Source organism: Vidua macroura, chromosome 6 (genome assembly GCF_024509145.1).
Source record: "Vidua macroura isolate BioBank_ID:100142 chromosome 6, ASM2450914v1, whole genome shotgun sequence".
Lineage (NCBI taxonomy): Eukaryota > Metazoa > Chordata > Aves > Passeriformes > Viduidae > Vidua > Vidua macroura.
In genome coordinates, this window is record NC_071576.1 from 60,152,776 (window position 1) to 60,174,221 (window position 21,446).

At 40.6% G+C, this 21,446-nt stretch overlaps 1 long non-coding RNA gene across 1 annotated transcript; it reads left to right on the forward strand.

Annotated features, from left to right (window-relative positions):
- The first annotated feature begins 1,310 nt into the window (after positions 1-1,310).
- LOC128809173 (uncharacterized) lies at positions 1,311-4,823 on the forward strand. Its single transcript, XR_008437642.1, has 3 exons — positions 1,311-1,457; positions 1,952-2,049; positions 3,771-4,823. It is a non-coding gene; the product is annotated as an uncharacterized LOC128809173 (long non-coding RNA).
- Positions 4,824-21,446: the final 16,623 nt, after the last annotated feature.

A 21,446-nucleotide genomic window follows, 5' to 3' on the forward strand; every position in this document is an offset into this window, starting at 1 on the left:
TTAGGCAAATATCAAAGGCCACGGTAAGCTCAGGAAGTTCAGACTGGTGTGGATGTTCAGCCTCCTGTTTAAAGACTGCTGATAACGGTTCTAGAAATAGCATCATCTTCTAGTAGAAGCTTTTTTCTTCTTAAAGAGAAAAGTATATCATTGAAATGAGATGCATTTGGGGAGAGGGTATTAATAAGAAAAGTTGTTTAATAATATAACTTGCCTCCTAGTGCTTTGGCAACATTGCTTATGTCTGAAAGGCATTCCCCCCTCTACCCCCCTCTTTTTAATACAAAAATGATATCTGTAAAACATGATTGTATAAGCCAGGCATAATTCCACCAGTAATCAGGCGACTCGCTCAGGCTGGCTTTGTCATTGTTAAAAATTAATAATAGATAATAAAATAGTGTGTAGCTGTTACAGTTGTTACCATTGTAATCACGGTTTTGAGGGCCAGAGATTTTGATGACATCAGTATATGTTTTCACATCTAACCGTGTGAAACTCTCTGCTGCTAGTCTCAATAAATGCCGCACAAATACTTGTCTTGGTGCTGGAAAAAAACAGTGGAGTTTTTGTTTCTCCGAGCATACAGGGAGAAAGACAACTCGTAAGAGGTACTGTCAGTCACAGCTCTTCCTCTGAAACTAAGGACCAGGCTTCAGCAGTCCTGCTGCTTAACCTACTGCACTGAAGAAGGGGCAAATCTTAAAGAACTTTGTAGACCCAGAGGTACCAGAATGTCTTTTAGGGAAAAACAGGTTCAAGAGGGCTATCAGATTTTTCATATGTATGTAAACTCTCTAGAGCCAGAAACTTTCTAATTTGTAACAGAAAATCAAGTCCAGGCCAATGCTGGTGATATGTCCAAGAGGAGGGAGGACAGTGGAGCTATCAGAGACCACTGACAGAGATACCTGTAAAGTACAAAGCCCAGTGATCGTGTGTGACCAGATTTTGAATTACTGTATACAATTTGCCTATAATTTGTGTGTTATTTTACATATTACTTGGCAATAATTTGGTCGTTTGGCACTGACCAAGATGGCTGTGCTGTTCTACAGCTTGACCTCTTTCCAGGAGAGACAAATATATCAACTGCAAAGTGATATAAATGCCAGAGTGTGTTTTTTATCCTGTGGGACCACAAGCCCATTGCTAGCTTGGGATTCAGGCTTGCTGCAGAGTGAGCTCTGGACAGCCTGGTGATGAAGCAGTAATTTCATTGTCCTTCTCCTATAACAAAAATGTTGCTTCATTTTTTTTTTGAATAGCAGCAATTTGAAGGTGCTGAAATGTTTGTAATACAGGTGCTTGGAGATGGAAATTTTTCAGTCTGGTGGAGGAGAGAAACTATTTGGACATCACTGCTTGTAAACAAAGGCATCTATTCTCCAAAGCTCTGAGCTCTAAGTGCACTGTGTGAGCAAATGCCCATGTCTCTGGAGACAACAGCAGTAAAGGTAATCAGCTGTGTCTCAAAGCAAGTGCAACATTTCCTTCCTGATCTTGCCTCTGAGAACCCGGTTATATCTGCCATTTTGTTATCATTGATTGCATGTTTGTCTTCTTGCAGGCACTCCTAGTTTACTCCTGTGTCAGCAGCAGATTTCCCCAGTTGAGGGACCATGTTACGTTTGAGATCCCTAATGAATGCTGCACTAATTAACTTCGGTCCTAGAAGGTCACTGAGTGATGCAGTGGGATGCTCTTATTAACCTTACCCTGAGAGTTACAATCTGTACTGACTGCCTTAAGTCTATAGACTGAGTTAAGTCTATTTTTTTTTTCTGTTTAGCTCAAGCTGCCCTCACACACAATACAGTGTACTCACAAGTTAGAAAAAAAAAATCCCCAAGCCTGCTACACACAGAGTCAGAATAAGTTTAACTGTTTGACCTACAACAGTTCTGTCATCATCAATTGACACGTTCGTCTTTCTTTTCTTGAAATAAAGCTTTTCCACAGTGTTCTGGCAGCAGCACAAGGATTGCTGGCAATGAAGTCACCTTCAAAGCTGAGGCATTCATGGAACAAATGCATTTCTGGAAGCAAGTAAGGCAGCTTGCATCAGAATTTTTGTTATGGCTATGCTGCAACCAAAACTTATCAAGTATTTGTGTTGAGTATTTGTAATTGCTTGACTTATATTTGCCCATTTGGGCACAGCTCATCATGGGAGTACCTTTTTCTTTAAAAATAAGGGAGGAAGGGAGGCCAGGGGTATTTCAGGAAATCAAGAAAACACATAGAACAACTAAGTCACTAATGGAACACAGCAAGCAAGACTTTTTTTTTTTTCCCCAAGAAATCAAAGTTTGTGAATCTGTAGTTAAATAGGAAGACAAAATGTCTCAAAACAAGAATATTGCTGTGATTAAAGGAGGCCATTTCAACAAAGGCAGTCACCACTTGTAGTCCAGCCTGGAGAAGGGAAATGTCATTGTAGGCTCAAGGATGGATACATCTATCAAAAATCTTTCTGTTATTGGCTGTGCCAGATTTTCTGCCTCACTCTCCCTCCTATATACAGTTACCCTTCTATTCTTCATGGATAGATCTTCCTCTGCTGCTGAAAAGTAGAGAATGCTCAGGTAAACATACAAGAGAATGGAAATCTTGGGGGTTTTTTTTGAGATGATGCTTTTCTGAGCAGTGTCATTCTAGAGATGAGTTAGTTATTCTTCACAGAAGGTATTAGGGATGCTTTTAAAGGGAGGTTAGTTAGAAAGCAGGTATGTGCTCATTTGGGCTTTCCCTCTCATCACTGACTTTTAGAGGTCATATGGAAACAGGTTAACTAAAGGGAAGATGGTATTGTCACTTTGATGATGTTGGCATGAAAAAATAGCTCTCATTGAGTATAATGGAGTCATTCGAAGATTTTGAGATCAGAATTACATACTCTGATGGAAGAAGGGATGGTAGTGTATTTTCATTATGGTTTTTATAAAATCCTAGGGCTTTTTATTTGAACTCACATGTCATTTATTGATGCCTGCTCATATTTTAAAAATGTAATGCGTAAAACCAGTGTTAAGTGCTAGGATAGTACCGATCTTTGTACTTTCCTCTGCAGGAAGCCTGTGAGCTGTTCCCATGTCAGAACGAATAAAATGTCATTTTGGGGTTTTCTGGATGATGGTAGGGAGCTTTCTCCCAGCAGGTCCTGAAGGAAGAGCAAGTGTCCCTCCTGAGCAGAGGAAAAGTGTGTCAAATGTCTGAGATGCCATCAAGTGTCACTAAAAGCTGTGCTGTACCAGTAGGAGTGGACATCTGCCAGGCAGTGTCCTGGTACAGCTGGGGCTCAGCTGCGTTCTGCACAGTGAGCTGAAGGGGTGTGGGTAATGAATGAATTGTCTGAATGGAGGTTATGAGCAAAAACAAGGCTGCAGCTCCTCAGTGGGATTTTTTTTATGGTTCCTTTCTTCTTTTTGTTCAGTTGTTCTTTTCCCCTTGCTGCCATTGGACAAAACTTTACTGCCTAAGGAGAAGTTGCAAGCTCAAAGTAGAAGACACTGCACAGAAGACTGTAAACAGCTCAACATGAACACAAGCTCTTTGGACCACTTTCATGACCATTTTATAACAGATTACCATTTTTTTTCTTGATCTTTATACCATTCACACTGTTTATAGAGAGTACTCTGGGTGCTGTAGCATGTCACATGCAATTTTAATCTATTTTAAGAAGGCTTCCTTAAAACTTGTGAAAGAGGGAGGAAAACACATCTCTTCTGATTTGCCTTCTAATTTGACAATCTCTTCCTTGACAGCTTTTGCAAACTCTACTGGGAGAACAAAAAGAAGTGTACTGAATAATTCAGCCTTGAGAGTGAATTGAGCTTGAGGAGAATTGCTGAATTCCCAAGTCTGTGGTTTGTGGTTTTTGTTATTGACTGCTCACATGGATTGAAAGTCCTGTCTCTGCAGTCGGTGGTTTTTATCTCCCCTTCAGATTCTGCAGTTTTATCTGGCTTTCCATCCCTGATCACCAGCTCTCTGCTCTTGCAAATAAACACACGAGAACCATTGAAGGACCTTCCTGCTTCCAAGGAGAGCCATAGGTAGCCTGCTACACTAATAAATCAGATTTTAACATTGGACCTGAATGTTGAAGATAGTCCAGAGAAAGTTGATGGAGTCATCATGTTAAGTATGAGGCACTCTATTCCTACTATCCTCCCCTCACATGCCGGAATTTCCAAATTCTTAAGGAAGGTGAAAGTTTGATATCAGAAAAGAACCTCCTGAAAATGGGGTGCCTTAACTCACCCTGAAATTTGTTGTTTATATTAACATGCTGATGGGAGCCAGACAATAACAATAGGAGCTGGTCCTGCATTTTATGCATTGGCAGCCAATAAGCAAAAAACCCCAAGTTAATAATATCATTTGAGAATTTCTAAATGCATGAAATACAGAGCCCATTTTCTGCAAGGTGGAATGATGATGCAATATCTGTCACTGAAAGTAGCTTGCCCAGAAAAATGTTCTAATTGTAAGAGTCTACCAGTATTCAGGACTCTGTATAAAACCTGAACCATGCTCATAATTTCTTAAAGCTACTGAATAAAGTAAATGCTATCACCTCTAAAGCATTTTTCCCTAGTTCAAAAAGCAGAATCATCTGCAGAAAAAAAAAAAATATAGTCTGAAAATTGTTATCACACTGTCTAGTTAACTCTTTTTTTTTTTTTTTAATTAACTCTTATTGACAAGCTCACTGAGTGGTAGAGTTCATATCAGGAAATATCTGAGCTCAGTCATAATAAGGACTACAGGAAGGCTCTGCTAATGTATTTCCACTCATCTGCTTACAGCTACAAATTAACATTTCCTAACCAAAATAAAGAAATAAAAATGTTTGGTGGATTTATGATGAATTTGTAAGAGAATGCTAAGGAAGTGACTTTCAGTGAGGTGGATATGGTCCCTTATCCTTGAACTTTAAGAGATAACAGAACTTTAACCTAAAAAAGGAAAAAAATCCAAACCAAACCAAAGCCCAAACCAAATTCTTAATACCCAACAAAAAAAACCCTCATTTTTGACTCATGGTAAATTAATGCTTTGTAACTTACTGATATCACCAGTGTTTCTGTAGTCATGGACTTCTCTGAAAGACAGCTAAATCTGGAAGAATTTTTAAATTAAGTGACAGGTCAGATGGGATCTGCTTGCAAGTGAACCAAATCCACAAGTCTCCTTGTGGAGGGATGAAAATTTTTATTCCTTAGTTCTGATTCACATCTAATCAAATAAACTGGAGTCCATCCAGGAGGCAGTTTTTGGTTTAAAATAGTCACTTAGCTGCATCAAGAATATGCTTTCTGCAAGGTATTCTTGAGGTAGGAAATGTAGAAATGGTGTCTGTTCTGGGCTAAAAATCCCTTTTGCCACAAGCAGGAATTCAAATCAGAGTTGTAGCACATGCACGCACACCGTTTCAAGTGCCAGAACACTTCTGGTTCTAGTTAAAGGGAACAAACTATGTCCCTAAAGGTGCTTCCCAGGTGTCTGTGTGAATCAGGGCTGCCCCTGCAGTGCTCCTGGAGTGCTGGTTTGAGCATCCTGAGGCAGAATCCTTACCTCAAATCCATGGCTAAGGATGAAAAACTTACCTTGAAACTGCCCAGCTTTTGTAACAGCTGACTTGGGCACAGCCTTGTTTCTGGGCAAGGGAATGACAGGAATAACAAATCCCTCTTATCCAGGTGAAGGAGGAGAGGAAGGACTCCCAGAGGAACGATAACAAATCCCTCTTATCCAGGTGAAGGAGGAGAGGAAAGACTCCCAGAGGACCGATAACAAATCCCTCTTATCCAGGTGAAGGAGGGGAGGAAGGACTCCCAGAGGAGCAGGGTGCTTTGCCCACACTGTGACTTGTGGTACCTTGGTGCAGTGTGTGCCAGCCTCCTGCTCCTGTGCAGCCACAGGGCCCAGTGCTGGGCATCAATCTGGGCACAGGATGGGGAGAGTTTTATGGGATCTTGGGCATCTCCCTTCCCAGCAGCCTAACAAACACCTCCTCTGCCCTATTGCAGTTGAAACACTGGGGGAATAAAATGAGCTGTGCTGCTGTGTGAGATACTTTTGAGGGAGAACCAGGTAAGCTGTTTCTTTGGCAGGGGCATAATTTGAACTTGTGACTGAGTCCCTTGTGTAAATGAGTTTTTTCAACACAATATAAACATTTCCATCAGCAGAATCGTGTTTTTTAGAAACGTATCTCTTTGTGATACTGAGGCAAAAGACACTGCAATTTGCTTTATTTGCTGTAACAGTTATAACCTATACCTTAGAACAGTTTTTTCTTCCACCCTGTGATCATCTCCCCAAACAGCTAGGAGCTATTTTTCCTTCTCTGAGGATGTTCTGATGAAGCTGATGCTGTGTGGTAGGTCCTGGCCACCTGCTTTACTTGGTCATGTGAATGTTTTCCTGAGTCATACTCCCAAAATACATTGATGCCTAAATCTAGGGGAAACTGACAATCGGTAGCAGTTGAACTTTCATATTACAGCAGAATTTATGTTAAAAATAAATTCTCACAAATTATTACTTTCTGGAATACATGAGTTGCTTGCTGAGAAACCAGGTAAGCACCTAGTTCACTGTGTGGGGTTCCTTTTGCCATTGATTACTCCATGAACTAAAGTCCACACCAAAACACTACATAGGAAATTAAGATTCATGTTCCATACTTTTCTGGTTAAATACTGAAGCTGTCACAAAAATGTTCTCCAGCCTCTGTCAGCTGCTGTTAGCTTTCAGAGCCATGTTCATTCTTCTTTAGGCAGTGAGATTTTCAGCTCTTTTCAACACAGGAATATCTCTGCAGGCAGAAGAGTTAAGGTTGCTTTAGCAAGGCAGAGGGCACAGCCCATCTATAAGTTGTTCTGTGAGCCAGAACCTGTGGGAAAAAAATATTTTCTGTGATGAAATGACTCCTGGCCTCACCTTTTCCAATGTGATCTATGCGAGGTGCTGTTTTACTGAAATCCTGCTGTTTTGGTTACTGTGGCTTTTGATCTTAACCCTCCTGAAGCAGTGCCTGCCTTTGGGAGAGGATTCTAAACAGTATTCCAGCTGGCTGGTGGTGCCCTTTTAGTCTGAAGGAAAGAGGGGAAATGTAAAGTATGGTGCTGGTCCCAGTACTCCCTGGGGCTGTCTCTGCAGTGGTGTTTGAGTGGGTTGATGCCAGCAATCTCCTTGGTCAGTAACAGAGCTAGTTTGAATTTTGCTGAGGCGTGTGCCTGGCTCCATGGATTGTGGGTGAAAGTCAGTGGCCTCTTTGCCCCATATCAGAAAATAAAAGGTGAAGAATGCATAATCCACCCTGTACTTGTGCTGGCTGGAGCAGGGTTTGGAACAAAAACTTAGGCTCGTGGGGAAAAACAAACAGAGCGAGTTGACAATGTGAAGCTATTGCAAAAAGAGACAAATGTGACTCTGCAGTTTATGGTGAGGAATATTGCATGGAAGACAAAGGACATAATTGTTCTGATTTGAAATTGCTGATGTTTCATCTAACACGAGTTTCGGATACTGCAATTTCAGATATAGATGAGTTGAAGAGTCTCCAGAAAAAAAGAAGCAAAAAATAATCTTACAAAACAATGATTTGTAAGCATTTCCTGTGAGAAAAATCTAAAAGAAATAGGTTTCATAAGCTTTTCTAAAAGAGAATGATGGTATGACTGTGGAAAAAATTGTTGGTTTTGTGGCCAGGTTTTCTGGCTTCTTCAAATAGAAATTGAGTATGATTACATAGAAAAATGGGGCAAAATATAATCAGCACAACATATAAGAAACTAAATGCAGTTTTCTATTCAATAGAAGGTGATCTAACCAAATAAGAAAAGAATTTAAGTGAGAATGCATTTTTGTCTCAAATGAAAATCTTGCAAAAGGATTTTACATCGATGTCTTAAAAGTGGTTTAGTTTAGCAAAAATTTATTTTGATTGAAAATATTTTTCTTGAGTGAATAAGCATGCCTTTGCAGTTGCTCTTGAATGTGTATTAAGTTCAGATAAAACATAAAAGGTTTTCTTATTTGTTCCAAATGCAGCCCATCTCAGGTCATTCAATAAATATTCAGTGCAACTCCCAGCAAATTCCTTGTGAAGACTGTGGTGACTTTTTCCACACTGTCAAACAGCCTTTATTCCCAAAGTTGGGTAAAAGCAAAGTGATCTGTGAGGGTGCCTGTGTTTGGGGTATTCCAGTACATGGCAGCAGTCAGTTCTGAGATTTTTTTGTCTGTGTGGAGTCTGGGGATTTTAGTTCAAGGCGAATCTCATCTTGTCCTCCACATCTTAAGTTCCCACTGTAAATTGTGGGCTCACTTCAGCACTGCACTGTTGCATAGAACCAAAGGATTGGGAGATGAAACCTTTACAGCTCTTTCTTCTGAATCACACGGTGGACTTAATTTTTCACACTTTCTGTTTTTTCACTTTTAGTCCAAAAATACAAAATGATTAAACAAGACAAGTATGTTTACTTCTCAGTGTATACTTCATCAAAGTACAGATGTGAGCAAACCAAGGAATGTGTGATATGATTTTTTATTGGTAGTTCTCCTCACTGAACTGTCAATGGTGACTTAAATTTATCCACATTGCATAACAAAGATGTTATTGCTAACAACTTTGCTCTTCCTTGGCAGACATGCCAGATATCAAAGGTACAGGAATTTAATCTCATTACTGATAGCAACTAGACATTTTTAAGATATCCATCAAAAAGATCTTTGAACTTTTGGTTCTGTCCAACAACTTTATACTCAGAAAACAAGGAGAAATTATAATAAAATATGATCACTGTGTTTTTTCCAAATGCTCATCTACCTCTCACAGGAGATTTTAACCTTTGATCCAAGTATCTAAAACTACACAGTAAAGACCTTGATAATTAACAAGTCAAGATTTACACTCAGTTATGTCTCACAACATAAACCATATTCGTGTGAATGTAGGAACAGTCTCTTCTGACTGGATGTTCTGCTTTTCACATTGAAACCAACATTGATTAATAAATTTTAATTAACTTACTATAGCCTTACATAATCAGAGTGTAATTTCTTAAGCTGTGAGTTTCTGACCTGAAAATTATATTTACAGTTTGTATCTGAATTTAAACTTTCATGCAACCAGAGATGAATGAGAAATATCTTTCCAATTATTTGAAATTTGGAGGACTTTCATGATAGCTCCTGTTCTAGCATGGGCAGAAAACATGCTTTTTTCAGAGTGTTTTGGAGTTTTTTGGTTTTGCTGATAAAAGTGGAACTTTTGAACCAAAGACTGTCATCTTGGGAAGAAAGCACCCTGAAGCAAATGCCTAATATCTCCTTCTATGTGAGTTTCCTCCCATTGCCATATCCAGCTGGGAAGAAGGAACAAAGACTCACCTTTTAAATTCTTTTCCCCTTGACTCTCTCAGAGAGTTTATTTTTCTTATTAGCATTCCTGAACCAAATGAACACACTGGCATTTCTTTACAGAAACCTGCTCAGCTAAAGCCTTGCTGGCAGTTTGTGTTGCTGTCTCTCGAAGGCTTTGGCAGAGCGAGCGGTGAGTGGGACTTCTCTATTTTAGTCCCAGCATCTGGATTAGGGTTGGCTAACAAGATTTTTCTTCCTCCCTTGAGACCTCAGATGACTTCCCATTTCTCTGTATCTTTTGTTGTTTTCTTTCTGTGGTGTTTTTTGTTTTTTTTTTTTTCCCGTGGTTGTTTTTTTTTTTCTCTTGTGTCGCTCATAAAGTCTTTACACACAGACATGAGGGGTTGGATTACCTGCTTTCCCCAGGGGTCTGAACTCTTCAGTCCAGACTCCTTGCTGCCATTAGGTCAGCAGCCTGGCACCAGCCTGCTTACTGCAGATTGTCTTCACCCACTGCTGCCAGCTATTTTTCCCTCAAACCATGTGGAAAAGGAGAAATGATCCATAGCCAGCCACAGTCTTTGTTTTTTCCCTGCTGTTCTGTTTCTGTTCATGTGCAGGCTTTTCAATTTCATGAAGCAGCTTTACATGAAAGCTGAAACGTAATTGCATCCTCCTGAGTAAAATGGACAATTTCTGTGCTAACCATGTTTTTAAAGAATAAGATTACAGCATTCACTCTGCTGCACGCTTTCTCTGCGAGCGAATCCCTTTGCTGATGTAAAGGGATTAAATATTCTAAGACACTAGCCAGACCAATTCTTTATAATTCCATAAGTGTGAAGAAGATCACCTTCATTATTTTTGTCAGGAGAAGAAATAAAACATAACAGGGAGGCCTCTTTCAATACACCTTGCTTTACTCTAGCGAATACAAGCGAGGATTCATTTCAGCCTACATTGTGCTTGCTGTTCCTCTCAGCTCTCCATGTTAACTTACACTATAATTTCCTTGTGGAATTTTTGGCTTTCTGGTATGCCTTGTAGAGCTAAGGCAACAAAATAAATATTGTGCCGTATTCAGTTTTTGCTTCTTTGTTTTAAACTGAAGCCCTGGAGTGTGATAACATTTGTTATCTGAGGAAAAAGAAAATAAAAGGGTGCAGGGTTGCAAACGAAACAGTTTTCAAATATCTTTTTATGCCCTGCTTTTATAGTTTCTAGTACTCTTTGTCTTGCTCATAATATCTTTATATGGCTGTAGGAAACAGGTGGTTTTCAGTATTTTGTCTTTCATTGAGTGCACTTGGTAAGATTTCCAGGCTCTACTCATGCATTTTATGTTTGACTATGGACATCCATAAAATAGTTTTGTTACAGTTATGTTGTGGGCATAACAGTGACGCTGTATCTCACTTTCTTGGAATAATGTGTGGACTTCTGTTCTCCCTGCCAGATGATGTTGCAGACTTACCAGAAAGAATACTTGATATCAAGATTATGCAATGTAGTTCTTGTTACCAAAATTGTTCTTGCCCATCTCAAATATGCACAATCCGGCCCTCAACATTTAAAATTATTCTCTCAAAGCCATCTTTGGTATCTCCCAGAGTGGTGCCAACAGCCTAATGAGGAGTGGTTAGAAAAAATAGCGCACTGGCTGTTTTAGGAGAGGTTGTATTTGCAAAGGTGGGAGAGGTTCCTAAACTCAGAACAACCTGAACTCGAGAGAGGCTGGGCTATCTGGGGCAATACAGTTCTACTTTGGACACAGCAGAGATAGTTGGAGGTATGGGTAGGTCTCGTAGTCTCCTTCTGGGAGCTGCTGAAGGGCTAATTCCCACTGATGTACAGTCCAGCAGATGCTCTGTGTCATGGGGTGAAGGGGGTGACAGTCTGCTTCTCCTCTGGTTGTTGTCATCCCTCCTCACTGCTGATTGCAGGTCCTGCAGGACAGACCCCGTGGTGCCACATCAGTGGCTGTGGGAGCACTGCATGCTCATCCCAGGCAAACAGCAATAACCAGACGAACCCTAAGGAGCCATTAGAGCCTATGCCTATAAAATAAGATTATGTTCTGAAAGATGCTGAGCATCGGCTCCAAATAAAACCAGTAAGAGCAGAGAGTGTGCAGGGTGACAAAGAGAAATACAGAGGAGGCACTGTGAGTCTAAGAGCATGGGAACTATGAAAGAAACTGTTATGAAATTAAAAAGTGAGATGTTTTTAACTACGCTGCAGCAGACTGGATTCTAAACCAATGTGAACACTGCTGCTTAGGGGCTTGGGGGAAGAGAATTTGGGTGGATCATCAGAAGAACTGAAAATGCCAAGAGAAAGGACTAAAACAGCCTAATACCATAATATCCTCATGTGATGTCAGATTAATGAGCGAAACTTTAGGAAGGGGTTGTCATCATTGTGTGTCTGCTTCTGTATGTGGAAATCTAAAGGGTTCTGACAGCCTTATTTTTAAGAAAATTCTGGAATTCCTTCCTTTTCTTCATGAATAATCGTAGAAATTTTCTTTTTGAAATATAAGGTGCTACAAATGCCACGATTTTTTTCTTTCTCTTTGCAAAGCACAAGAAAAGTCTGCATTTTCAGAGAACAGCTGGCTATTACTGTATGTTTACTTACTGTTAACCCTACTAAATCATGAGAGAGGCAACCATAACTAACCTGATTTTAGTCAAATTGAAGCTAACTTACTCTTCAGTCTCTAGCTGAACAAAAGCATGCATCAATCATCTTCATGAGTTCACAGAATCCCAAGATTACAGGAAACTCTGGCGTTGTGTAACCACCTGCAGATCCTAATGCCAGACATCCTTTAACAGTGTCCCCTGCCTAAAGCAAAAATGGTTCAAAGCTGCTGTGGGAGAGAATGGAGGGGTTTTCCTTTTCAAGGCAAGCAGTTCTCTTCTTTCTTCTTAGTCCAAGCCTGTAACTACTTCAACCTCACAAGGTCTGCCTTTCAAGAGATGCTTAAAAATTCCAGAGAGGTAGTACTTGAAACCTGAAGCCAATGATTTTCCACCATCTGCACTACTTATGATGTACGAAGCCCTCTGTTAGCTGGTAAAAAGAAGAGTACTTTATTGGAGACTGCTGGTGATTACTTGCTCTTTTAGGTAGCACTGATTTTGGGTGATATTTGTGTGGAGCATTACTTGGGTCTTAAATTTAGTCTTTGATGGCAGATATTTCTGTCAAGTCTTTAGACCTTTCCCATTGTACTTGATTTCTGAGAAGGCAGAGGCTATGCTGTTGGACAAGTGCAAACTGAATTGGCTGTGCTCAGCACTCAAAGAGCAATAGCAGCCTTCTGGGGGCTCTTATTTCTAAATCCAGCCTTTTTTTTTTTGCTGCCATAAATTGGTATCTGTCTTAAACAGAATGATAGATAAATCCACTCTCCTCCCTCCAGTCTTCATTTTTCCATGTGAGGTTTTAAACAATCACCATCAATTTCAGCTTTCCAGCTCTACGTTCCTAACTTTAAACCAGCCTAACCTCACTGGATTATTGCTCTGTACCTGCAGTAGCAGGAGTAGCAATTCTTCTATGGTTTCATTCCTGTGTCCTGGTTTCCCATCTTTGACAGTCCATGGCTGTTTTCACCTCTAGAGTTTCTCTGTACCTGGCCAGCCACAGCCCAAGCTGCACCCACGAGTCTCATACCAGCTTTAGAAGGAGTGATATGACATTGCTTCCTGCTTCTTCAAGCTCTTATTTTAGCTGTGTGAGCATGTCAAGCTCTATCACTCAGCTGCATATGCTCTCCTTTTCCAAACTCTATCCTTAACCTAAATTCCATCTTTCAGCCTGGCAGTGGGACTTGCTTGTTTAAACCTCTGTCCACCGTCCCCAGGTCACCTGGAAGGCTCTCAGCCTGCAGCACTCATCTCACTCCTGCTTCTCTGCTCTCCTGAAAGCTGTCTCCCAGTGTAGTTGTAGGGCTGGCTGGTACTTGCCTGAATTGGAGTGACAGCTCATTTAGCCCTGCTTCCTCCAACTCTCATTTCAGGAGCATCTGCCAGCCTGGAAGTAGGGCTGAGTCTTGAAGGGTTCACAGGGATGAAGTGAGTGCTGTGGACAGGACAGGAAGGTGCAGTCCATTCTGCAGGGTTTCAAGTGCCTGCTGGATTTTTTAAGACCCACAGAGCTAAAATGTGGCAGGTACAAGTCACATTTCAGGCATAGCTTCTACCTTACTTATATTTTTTTATCATACTTTTACCTGTGGTCTTGCTTGTCTTTTATGATTTAGTGCCTGTTTCAGCTTTATGAGTTCTCCTTTCTTGAGCCATCCCTGACTACCATCTCAGCTGTCATCATTGGGCTGTTATTTGTCTTCTCATGCTAGAAACTCTTTTAAGATCTAGTCCTGAAGATTCTTTTTCCCCCCTCATCTCTTAATATATCCCTGGCCATGTGACTTGCACTTCCCATTTAAATTATAAATCATTAATAAATCATTAACTTGTGCTTACACCATAAATGTATCAGATGGGGAAAAGATACATCTGAATACATCCTCAGGTTGAAACTGAGAAATTTGAGTTACATTTTGGAAGACATCTGTAAGATGTCCAGCTGGAGCAGAGTCCAGATTAAATATGCTCTGAATTCCTATAAAAAGAGAGCTTTTTTCTCATTTATCATCACTAGAATCAAGCATCATCTTAGGGCTTGAGCCCCTGCTTTCCTGATCCCTGTTCATAGTCTGAGCCTCCTTAATCCAAGTAATAAACCTAGCCAAGTGCTACCAACCTGATTCTCTAGGTAGCCAGTCAAATAATTTTTGTCCAAAACAGAGGTGTAATCCAAAACCAATTTGAGGTTTACAGGCCTTCCAGTACTATTTAGTCTCCCTTTTCTTCCCAACCTTCAGGCAGTTGTGTGTGGATTACTGAATTCAGTGCTTTATTCTGTTTTCTGGACTTCAGACTTTCTGCTTGACACCTCTAGCCTAGAAATATATATCTGTTAATTTCTCTGCTGTGTTTACTTTGGTAGATAAATCGAGTTTATACCTGTGCAGGAGAAATCATAACTAAAATTTTGATTGGAAAGCCTGTTGAAATAATGCATTTACATAACCAATTCAATATGCATCCACACTTTTTCACTCTCAGAGATGGCTGTTCTTCCACAGAAAGCTGTCCTATGCACTAATAGCCCTAGCAGTGCTTATGTGTAGCCTTTCCCTGTGCAATTGCATGACATTTTCAGGGTGCAAGGAGACAGGCTCAAGCTCCCCACCCACCCCCATCTACCCTTTGGGTTAGGTTTTTCCAAGGAGAGCCTCTCTCCAGGAGAAGCACAGGGAGTACTTTGTGTGCTGTGCTCTCTTGAGAAATGTGTCAACCTGCTATGATCTCTCCATGGCAGCAGATCTCTTGGAAAGCTTGGCTCCCATCCAAGGGAGCCAGCATGGATGTGTGTGGTGAAGCCTTCCTCACCATGAAAGTATCAAAAAAGCTGTACACATGATTCCTCAGCTAGATTAAATTCAGTCCAAGCATGTTTTCTCTGATGCATTCCAATGCTTCCCAGCTTGGCAGCTGCCAAAGTGTGTTTCTTCAACCTTTTGAATGGTAGAATTTTTAAAATATTTATTCCTTTGGATGATGAAGGATACTTATAAAAGATATTTGCTCTTGAAGAAATGAAGTTTATCAATTTTACAAAGGAATCACTGTGAATTTAATGTAATATCCTATCTGTAAATAGCAGAATTTAGGTTGGAAGGCTGATGTTGTCAGAGTAGATTGGGAGCAGAAAACCCAGATTAGAATGAATCTGTAAACACAGTTTGCTAGTACAACATCAGGAATGGAAAAATCTGTTTTCAGGTCTTGAATTTTCAGAATCATATTTAAGATCTTGAGTTTTCATACTGAACGAGATCTTACCAGAAATGAATGAAAACTGTTGGCTTATGTTTGTTTTATTAAGAGATTTCAGGAAATGCTTTATATCAAGGCTAACTGCATGCACATAGTTACTGTCAGCTTTAAACTCTTTTCCAAAAGGTATGAGGAGAAGAGTAAAAGAAGGCTGGCAACACCTAAGATTCCTGGAGTGCTCCAGATGTTCTGAGTGCTGAGGCCTTGCCAGCATCCTGGTGCCTTGAAAGATCAGCAGGCTGGTGGTTGAAGACAATGATGTTCTGTGATGTTAAGCTAAGTGCTTCCACCCAGCAGCTGTGAGTCACTGGAAGACTTTCTACTGCAGGAACCCTGTGCTCTCCTATGATAAATTAGAGGTAAAATAACCAATTGCATAATAAATTTACATTATGGCAGGTAAAGTAGGTCCTTTACTTCCCTCGAATCAAGATTGAGCAACAGCAAATATTGCTCACCTGTTTATTGATAAATCACAAAGGGCACAGACATGAAGAGCTTTGATTGTAGTAAAAAAAAAAAAATGAAACTCATACACTCAGCCAAACTATACTGTAGCTTTTTTATTTCTAGCTCTTTGACATACTTGTGGTTTTGAACCTGTTACTTTGCTTTTAGTTGAGGACTTTTGAACACAGTCCGATGCTTTGTTGTTTGCCAGTGGGAGAGAGAAGACCTTTTGTAAAAGCAGCAGTTTCAGTGAGAATTCCATGGCTAAGGTTGATAATAGTTAGACCTTTCTTTAAATTGTAAGCAGCAGTCTTTTTTTTTTTCATTTGTGATGAAAAGAGAAGTTTTGATAACCTTTCTCCATGCTATGTGATTTACTTTAATAAAATACCACTTTGCCTTGGTCTTTCTGCTGACTGTGCTGTAAGACTTGTACCCCAAAATGTGTTTGTCAATCTCTGTCACGTCTTTTCTTATCTACCTTCATCTCGCTGTCTATTTATGTAGCCTTCAGGATCATCAAATGCTTATCAGCCCAGGAATTCTGGAAAATACCCTGTCACAGAGCTCCCGGTGCGAGAGGCCTGTGTTTCCCACCTTGCTTCTGAAAGGATGCTGCACGCCTGTGTCACGTTGTACCACACAGCTGGGAGTGCTGAGGGCCTTGTGATTACGTGAGCCTGTGCTTCCGAGGAGAAGGAGGAGCAAGAACAGGACTGTGAATGCTCAACACTTGATTTCTGATTCATTTTCTTTTCTATCCCTGCAATGAGAGCTCGCAGCACTGGGGAGATGCTCTGTGAATGAGCTACGCAAATTTCTCAGAGATCCTCTGAGATAGGGAAGTTCAAAAGCGGTAACTTCAGCACTTTTTCTCTAAAAATACGTTTCTGTGAGTACTGATTCTATTTGTCCCATACAAAGTGAAGGACCATCCTTTATGCAAACAAGGAGAGAATTACAAACCAAATAAATGAGTGTAAGACATGCTTGACTGGTCAAGGGGTAGAATGTGATAGAGCAGTATGTATATGGCAACAAAAGGGTGTGAAAATGGAGAAATCTGTAGGAGAAAGAAGCCTGTATTACAGCTGGTTGCCTGTAAAACTCATCACAAATAGCAGTGAGTAAAAACCTGAGTGACAACTCTGCTGTTGAGTTGGTAGTGGATTAAAGCCCTGCACCTGAGCATTCGCCAGGCCCTTGCCTTGTGGGTTTTCTTCTGCTACTTTCTCTTCTGTGTGTTTTTTCAGCTGCAGGATCAAGGGGAATAGAACAACTAGATCAATCCTCCACCCTTATCATTGTGTGTGTTGGAATTTTCTGTGGCGTTGGGATTTTGCTGGTTTTATTTCAAACCCTTTTCCTTATTTCGTTTTCTCTTATCACCAGCTGTGCTCAATATCTGGTCTCAGTCTTCTTTGAGGATTAAGCAAAACAGGTATTGAAAGTGTCTGGGGAGTTTTGCATTTGCAATTTGTCTTATTGGAGAAATCCTGGACTTGTATTTGTCTAGGTCTAGTTTTTTATGTTTCTTATTGCTATTTGTGTCTTTCCACAAATCCATTTCACACTGCAACCCCCAATTCTGGCATTACACGGCGATGTTTTTTCCCCACGTTTGTCAGCACTGCGCTTCATCTGAGGCACCTGTGAGTTTGACCTAGAGCTGTCTTGCTCCTGTTCAGCTTTTCTCACTTCTTATTTTCTGCAGAATCATTGGCGCTGTCTCTCATGATCTCATTCAAAACACCTTCACACATTTATATTCTCAAACGCTTCATTAGTCAGGTCTAAAATAACAGTTTCTTCCACCTGACTTTTTTTCTGTCTCCTGAATCAAAACTTTTCCTCATTGCTTTTCCTGAATTTTTGGTTAGCCTGTGCCCAGGTAGATGTTTAGGATGCAGGAACTTGCCACCAACAGTTGTGAATCTCTCAAGGGCACTTTCCCAGCCCTACCCCACAAGTAATACCGGGCTGTAAAGCTGATCTTGGAATTGCCACAGAGAACACATTAATCTGCTGCACAGTTACAACACAGAACTGCTCTCTAGGGTTTTCATATATTTTAATGATTTTTTTTTGCTTCCTTTTATTGCTGTCAGCTGAGCTAGATCAGGACAGGCTGAAATTAATCATAAGTTTCCCCAGGCATGCTCTTTGTTCCCAGCAGCACCCCAGAGTCCTGCAGCTCACCATCTCCATGTCGGCTCTGCAGCACTGCCTGAAGTGAATACAGGGAGGAACACCAGCAGGAAAATGAGGGTGAGCCACACGAGGAAGCCAAAACACGTGCAGGTACTTGGGGATGGATGGTAAACTTTAACTGGAGAAACTTGAAGCAATTTCTCCAAGAAAAAGCTGGTTCAGTGTTTCCCTAGTGTGTTGAGAACGTGTGAGTGACAATAGGGACGTGGGGAAAGACAGTGAATCTCTTTAACTGTGCACTTTGCCAAAACAAATCTGCTTTTTGTAGATTAGGAAGGCATTGCAAACGTGATTATACATCCTGTGGGCTCCAGTAGGTTTCCTGAGCTTGGCTGAGGAAGAAAGCAGAATCCTCCAGAGAATCCAGAATACTAAAATAGAGAATTGCTGATGCAACATAAATGTTGGCTTCAGGACGTTGCTGATGGGCTGTGAAAGGATGGATTTTGGGTCTCGGGAAGGTGTGCCTCATGAGTGTTAAAGTTAGATTGTTGCCCCTGCTGTTGGTTGTAATTTACTGTCTGTGCTGCCACGTTGGAGCCTTTCCTGCCTGTTATTTTGCCTTGAAGTAAAGATTGGTAATATCTGTTACAGAGAATGCTCTGTTAAAAGGAATCTTGGGAAGTGACACCGATAGCGAAGCAATTGGCGTTGGAAAACTACCCAAGTTGTTAAACTTCAGGTTTGAGCAGCAGATTTTCTCTGCATTGAGCTACTTTCTCATGGCTTTCATGGCTTCATTTGCTTTGATATGACTTTGATACACTTGTTAGGAGAAGTCTATAGAGGTCACTTGTCTCCTTGGAAACCAGGAGATAAAATTACTCTAGTCCTATCTGTATTTTGATAAAAATAAGGCTTTTCTTCTCCAAAGGATAGCCACATAGACACTGAAGCATTAATGATTTTGTAATGATTTTCTGTCTTTTGCAAGGTTGAGGGGGCCTTACAGTAGAAGAACAATCACAGCACTCTTAATTGACCACCTCAGTTGTAGCATTTGCTTCAAGCACCTTGCATTCTAATTAGAAATCAAAGCATTGCAAGATGTTCCCTTCACCTTTTACTCCTGACAGTTTGTGGAGTTTCTCTGTCTTTTGTCCAGTCTTCAGTGCAAGGTTATTTCCATGCAAATGCTTTAAATAAAAGCTTTGTGGAATATGTTCTGCCTATAAACCTTAGACTTCTGTTGGTAAAGAGATCATTTATGGTCCGTGCCACTGAAGCAGCTGTTATTATGGAGTTACTAGTGCTGCACTGCAAGGAGGAGGAACATGGGAAGGTGCTAAGAGTCTACTAACTGTAGGTCAGACACACTTTTAGCAGATCAAATAGAAGTATATTTACTTTAAAAGATAGATACAGCGTGACGAGTGATTTTTTTACCTAAGGGAGTTGCGGTGAAAAGCAGCAACTAGACAGATGTGCTCTTAGGAGATTTAGTCTCTAAGCATCTTTATTTACTGACTATTTCTTGTACATTGCAGTGTTTAGTGCAGGGAAAATGACCACCTGCAGGGAGCCTAATTGGGTTTGATCTGTATCACAGCTATTGACCTTATGATTTGGCTTCAGGCATTAGAAAGATGACAGTGTGATAGGAATTTTCTTCATGTACAGATACATACAGTGTAATGGATGTATTCTAAGGCATAGAATTGCTCCTGCCATGCCAAAAATTCACTTTTTCGTCTTGTGATGCATCTCTGATTCCTCTCCAGATGACACTTATGGGGTGTCACATAGGTCACAGCAAAAGCCTGAGCTTGACTCCTCATTTCCTCTAAACCCTACTTTGCTTATAGAGGGGAAACCACAAGGTTTGCTTCTGTACTCGACTATTAAGAGAACTAGAACAAATCCATTTTTGGGACTGAGCAGAGCAGTGCATTGGGTATGGATTTTGACTTGAGAAGATTCCAGACGACAAAAAAATCTAGTATCAAATTATTATGCCCAGAGGAATCACATGCTAAGGTTTGAAAATCCCCCTGTTGAACAAACTCACACAGTACCTGTGAATCTCTGTGGGAAAGGATATATTTTCTTTTTTTTTTTTTTTTTTTTTTTTTTTTTCAGATGCATTGCTGAGTGTTTTCTCTAGCAGCAGCCAGTTTAATTGCCAGGAGTGTGTTGCACCATTCCAGAACAGCAGCTATGTTTTTGCTGTTCCATGTGCCTCTAGAGCTGACTCTTTCACACATTGCACTTTATTGTGGGCTTAGGCTGTCCAACTGGCAGATTATTTCTCCACTACTAATAACGGTTTTGTAATTAGTGCAACATGCAATCCACATTGTCTCTTGTGAAAATTCAGTCTCCAAGGCTGCTCTGTAATGCTTTTTCTCTTCAATCCAGGTCTTATGAGCTCTCAGAGATAAGCATTATACCCTTGATAGCTCAGCTACCTCAGGTGGCATAAAAGAAGCAGGATGGCTCCTGTGACAGTGCTGGAAACAAAACGTTTTAATAAAAGGCAAAATAAAAAGCTCTTTACAGAGAAAAACCGAGCCAGGGCAAGAGGTTCTTGCTCCTGCTAAAACACTTCACAAAAGTTATTTACTTCTTTTGTTCTCTTCTTTTTCTAGGGAATTGCTTTGGTGGGACTTTTTGGCTCCTGTCCAATTAGGTATCCTTAAGTTTGAGGTGAAGTCCCCAAGGTCCTATGAGGTGTCTTTTAACCAAATTGAGGAGAGAAACTTCTGGGCTTTTTTCCTTTTTAAGGAGACAAAGGGTGACTTGTTTACTCTGTCAACAGGAGGCACATTCCTACAGCTCTGTTCTGTTAAATTTCTGAGCTGCTAAAAATCAGGAAGAATTGCCTTGCTGGTACAGTGTGTGTTTCCTTTCTGCTCTTGTTGTATGCCCTTACTTTTTCTGGTCTCTTGGAGGCTCTTGATGATGACAGAATTGGAGACACACTGCTCCCACAGCATTCTCATGCTCTTTTCCTGATTTTTCCTGGTCAGCAGACTTTCTCCTGTGCCCATGCCAACCAACAGCAATTCATCAAACATCTTGTGACCGTGTCCATTGAATTTTAGAAGTTCAGTTGTGTTCTGCCTGGAGCAGGTTGCTGTAGAGCTAGAAATGACTTGATGGAAAACTGGATCTGAAAGTGCATTTGGGTATTTGGGCGAGTTCTGTGGCACATGTTAGATGGCAAGTAATTGTTTTGGCATTTGAATGGTTTGCATATGTGTTCTTTCTCTGACTTCCCAGCGCAGGGCCTGATTTTTGGTTGCTTTCATGTGTCCTGATGAACAATGGCTGAAGCCCAACTTCCAGTGCTACATTGATTCTCCTTGAATCAATGGCAAGCTTTTTGTAATCTGATACAACAATATGAAATAACTACTATGTGTCTTTTTGTGCAAAGCAAAGCTTGTTAGGGGATTTCTGTGTGTTCAGGTAAATTTATCCATGGAGAGGTGGACATGAGTTTCTGTTAGCATTTAATGTTCTGCAGTATTTTTCTGTGGT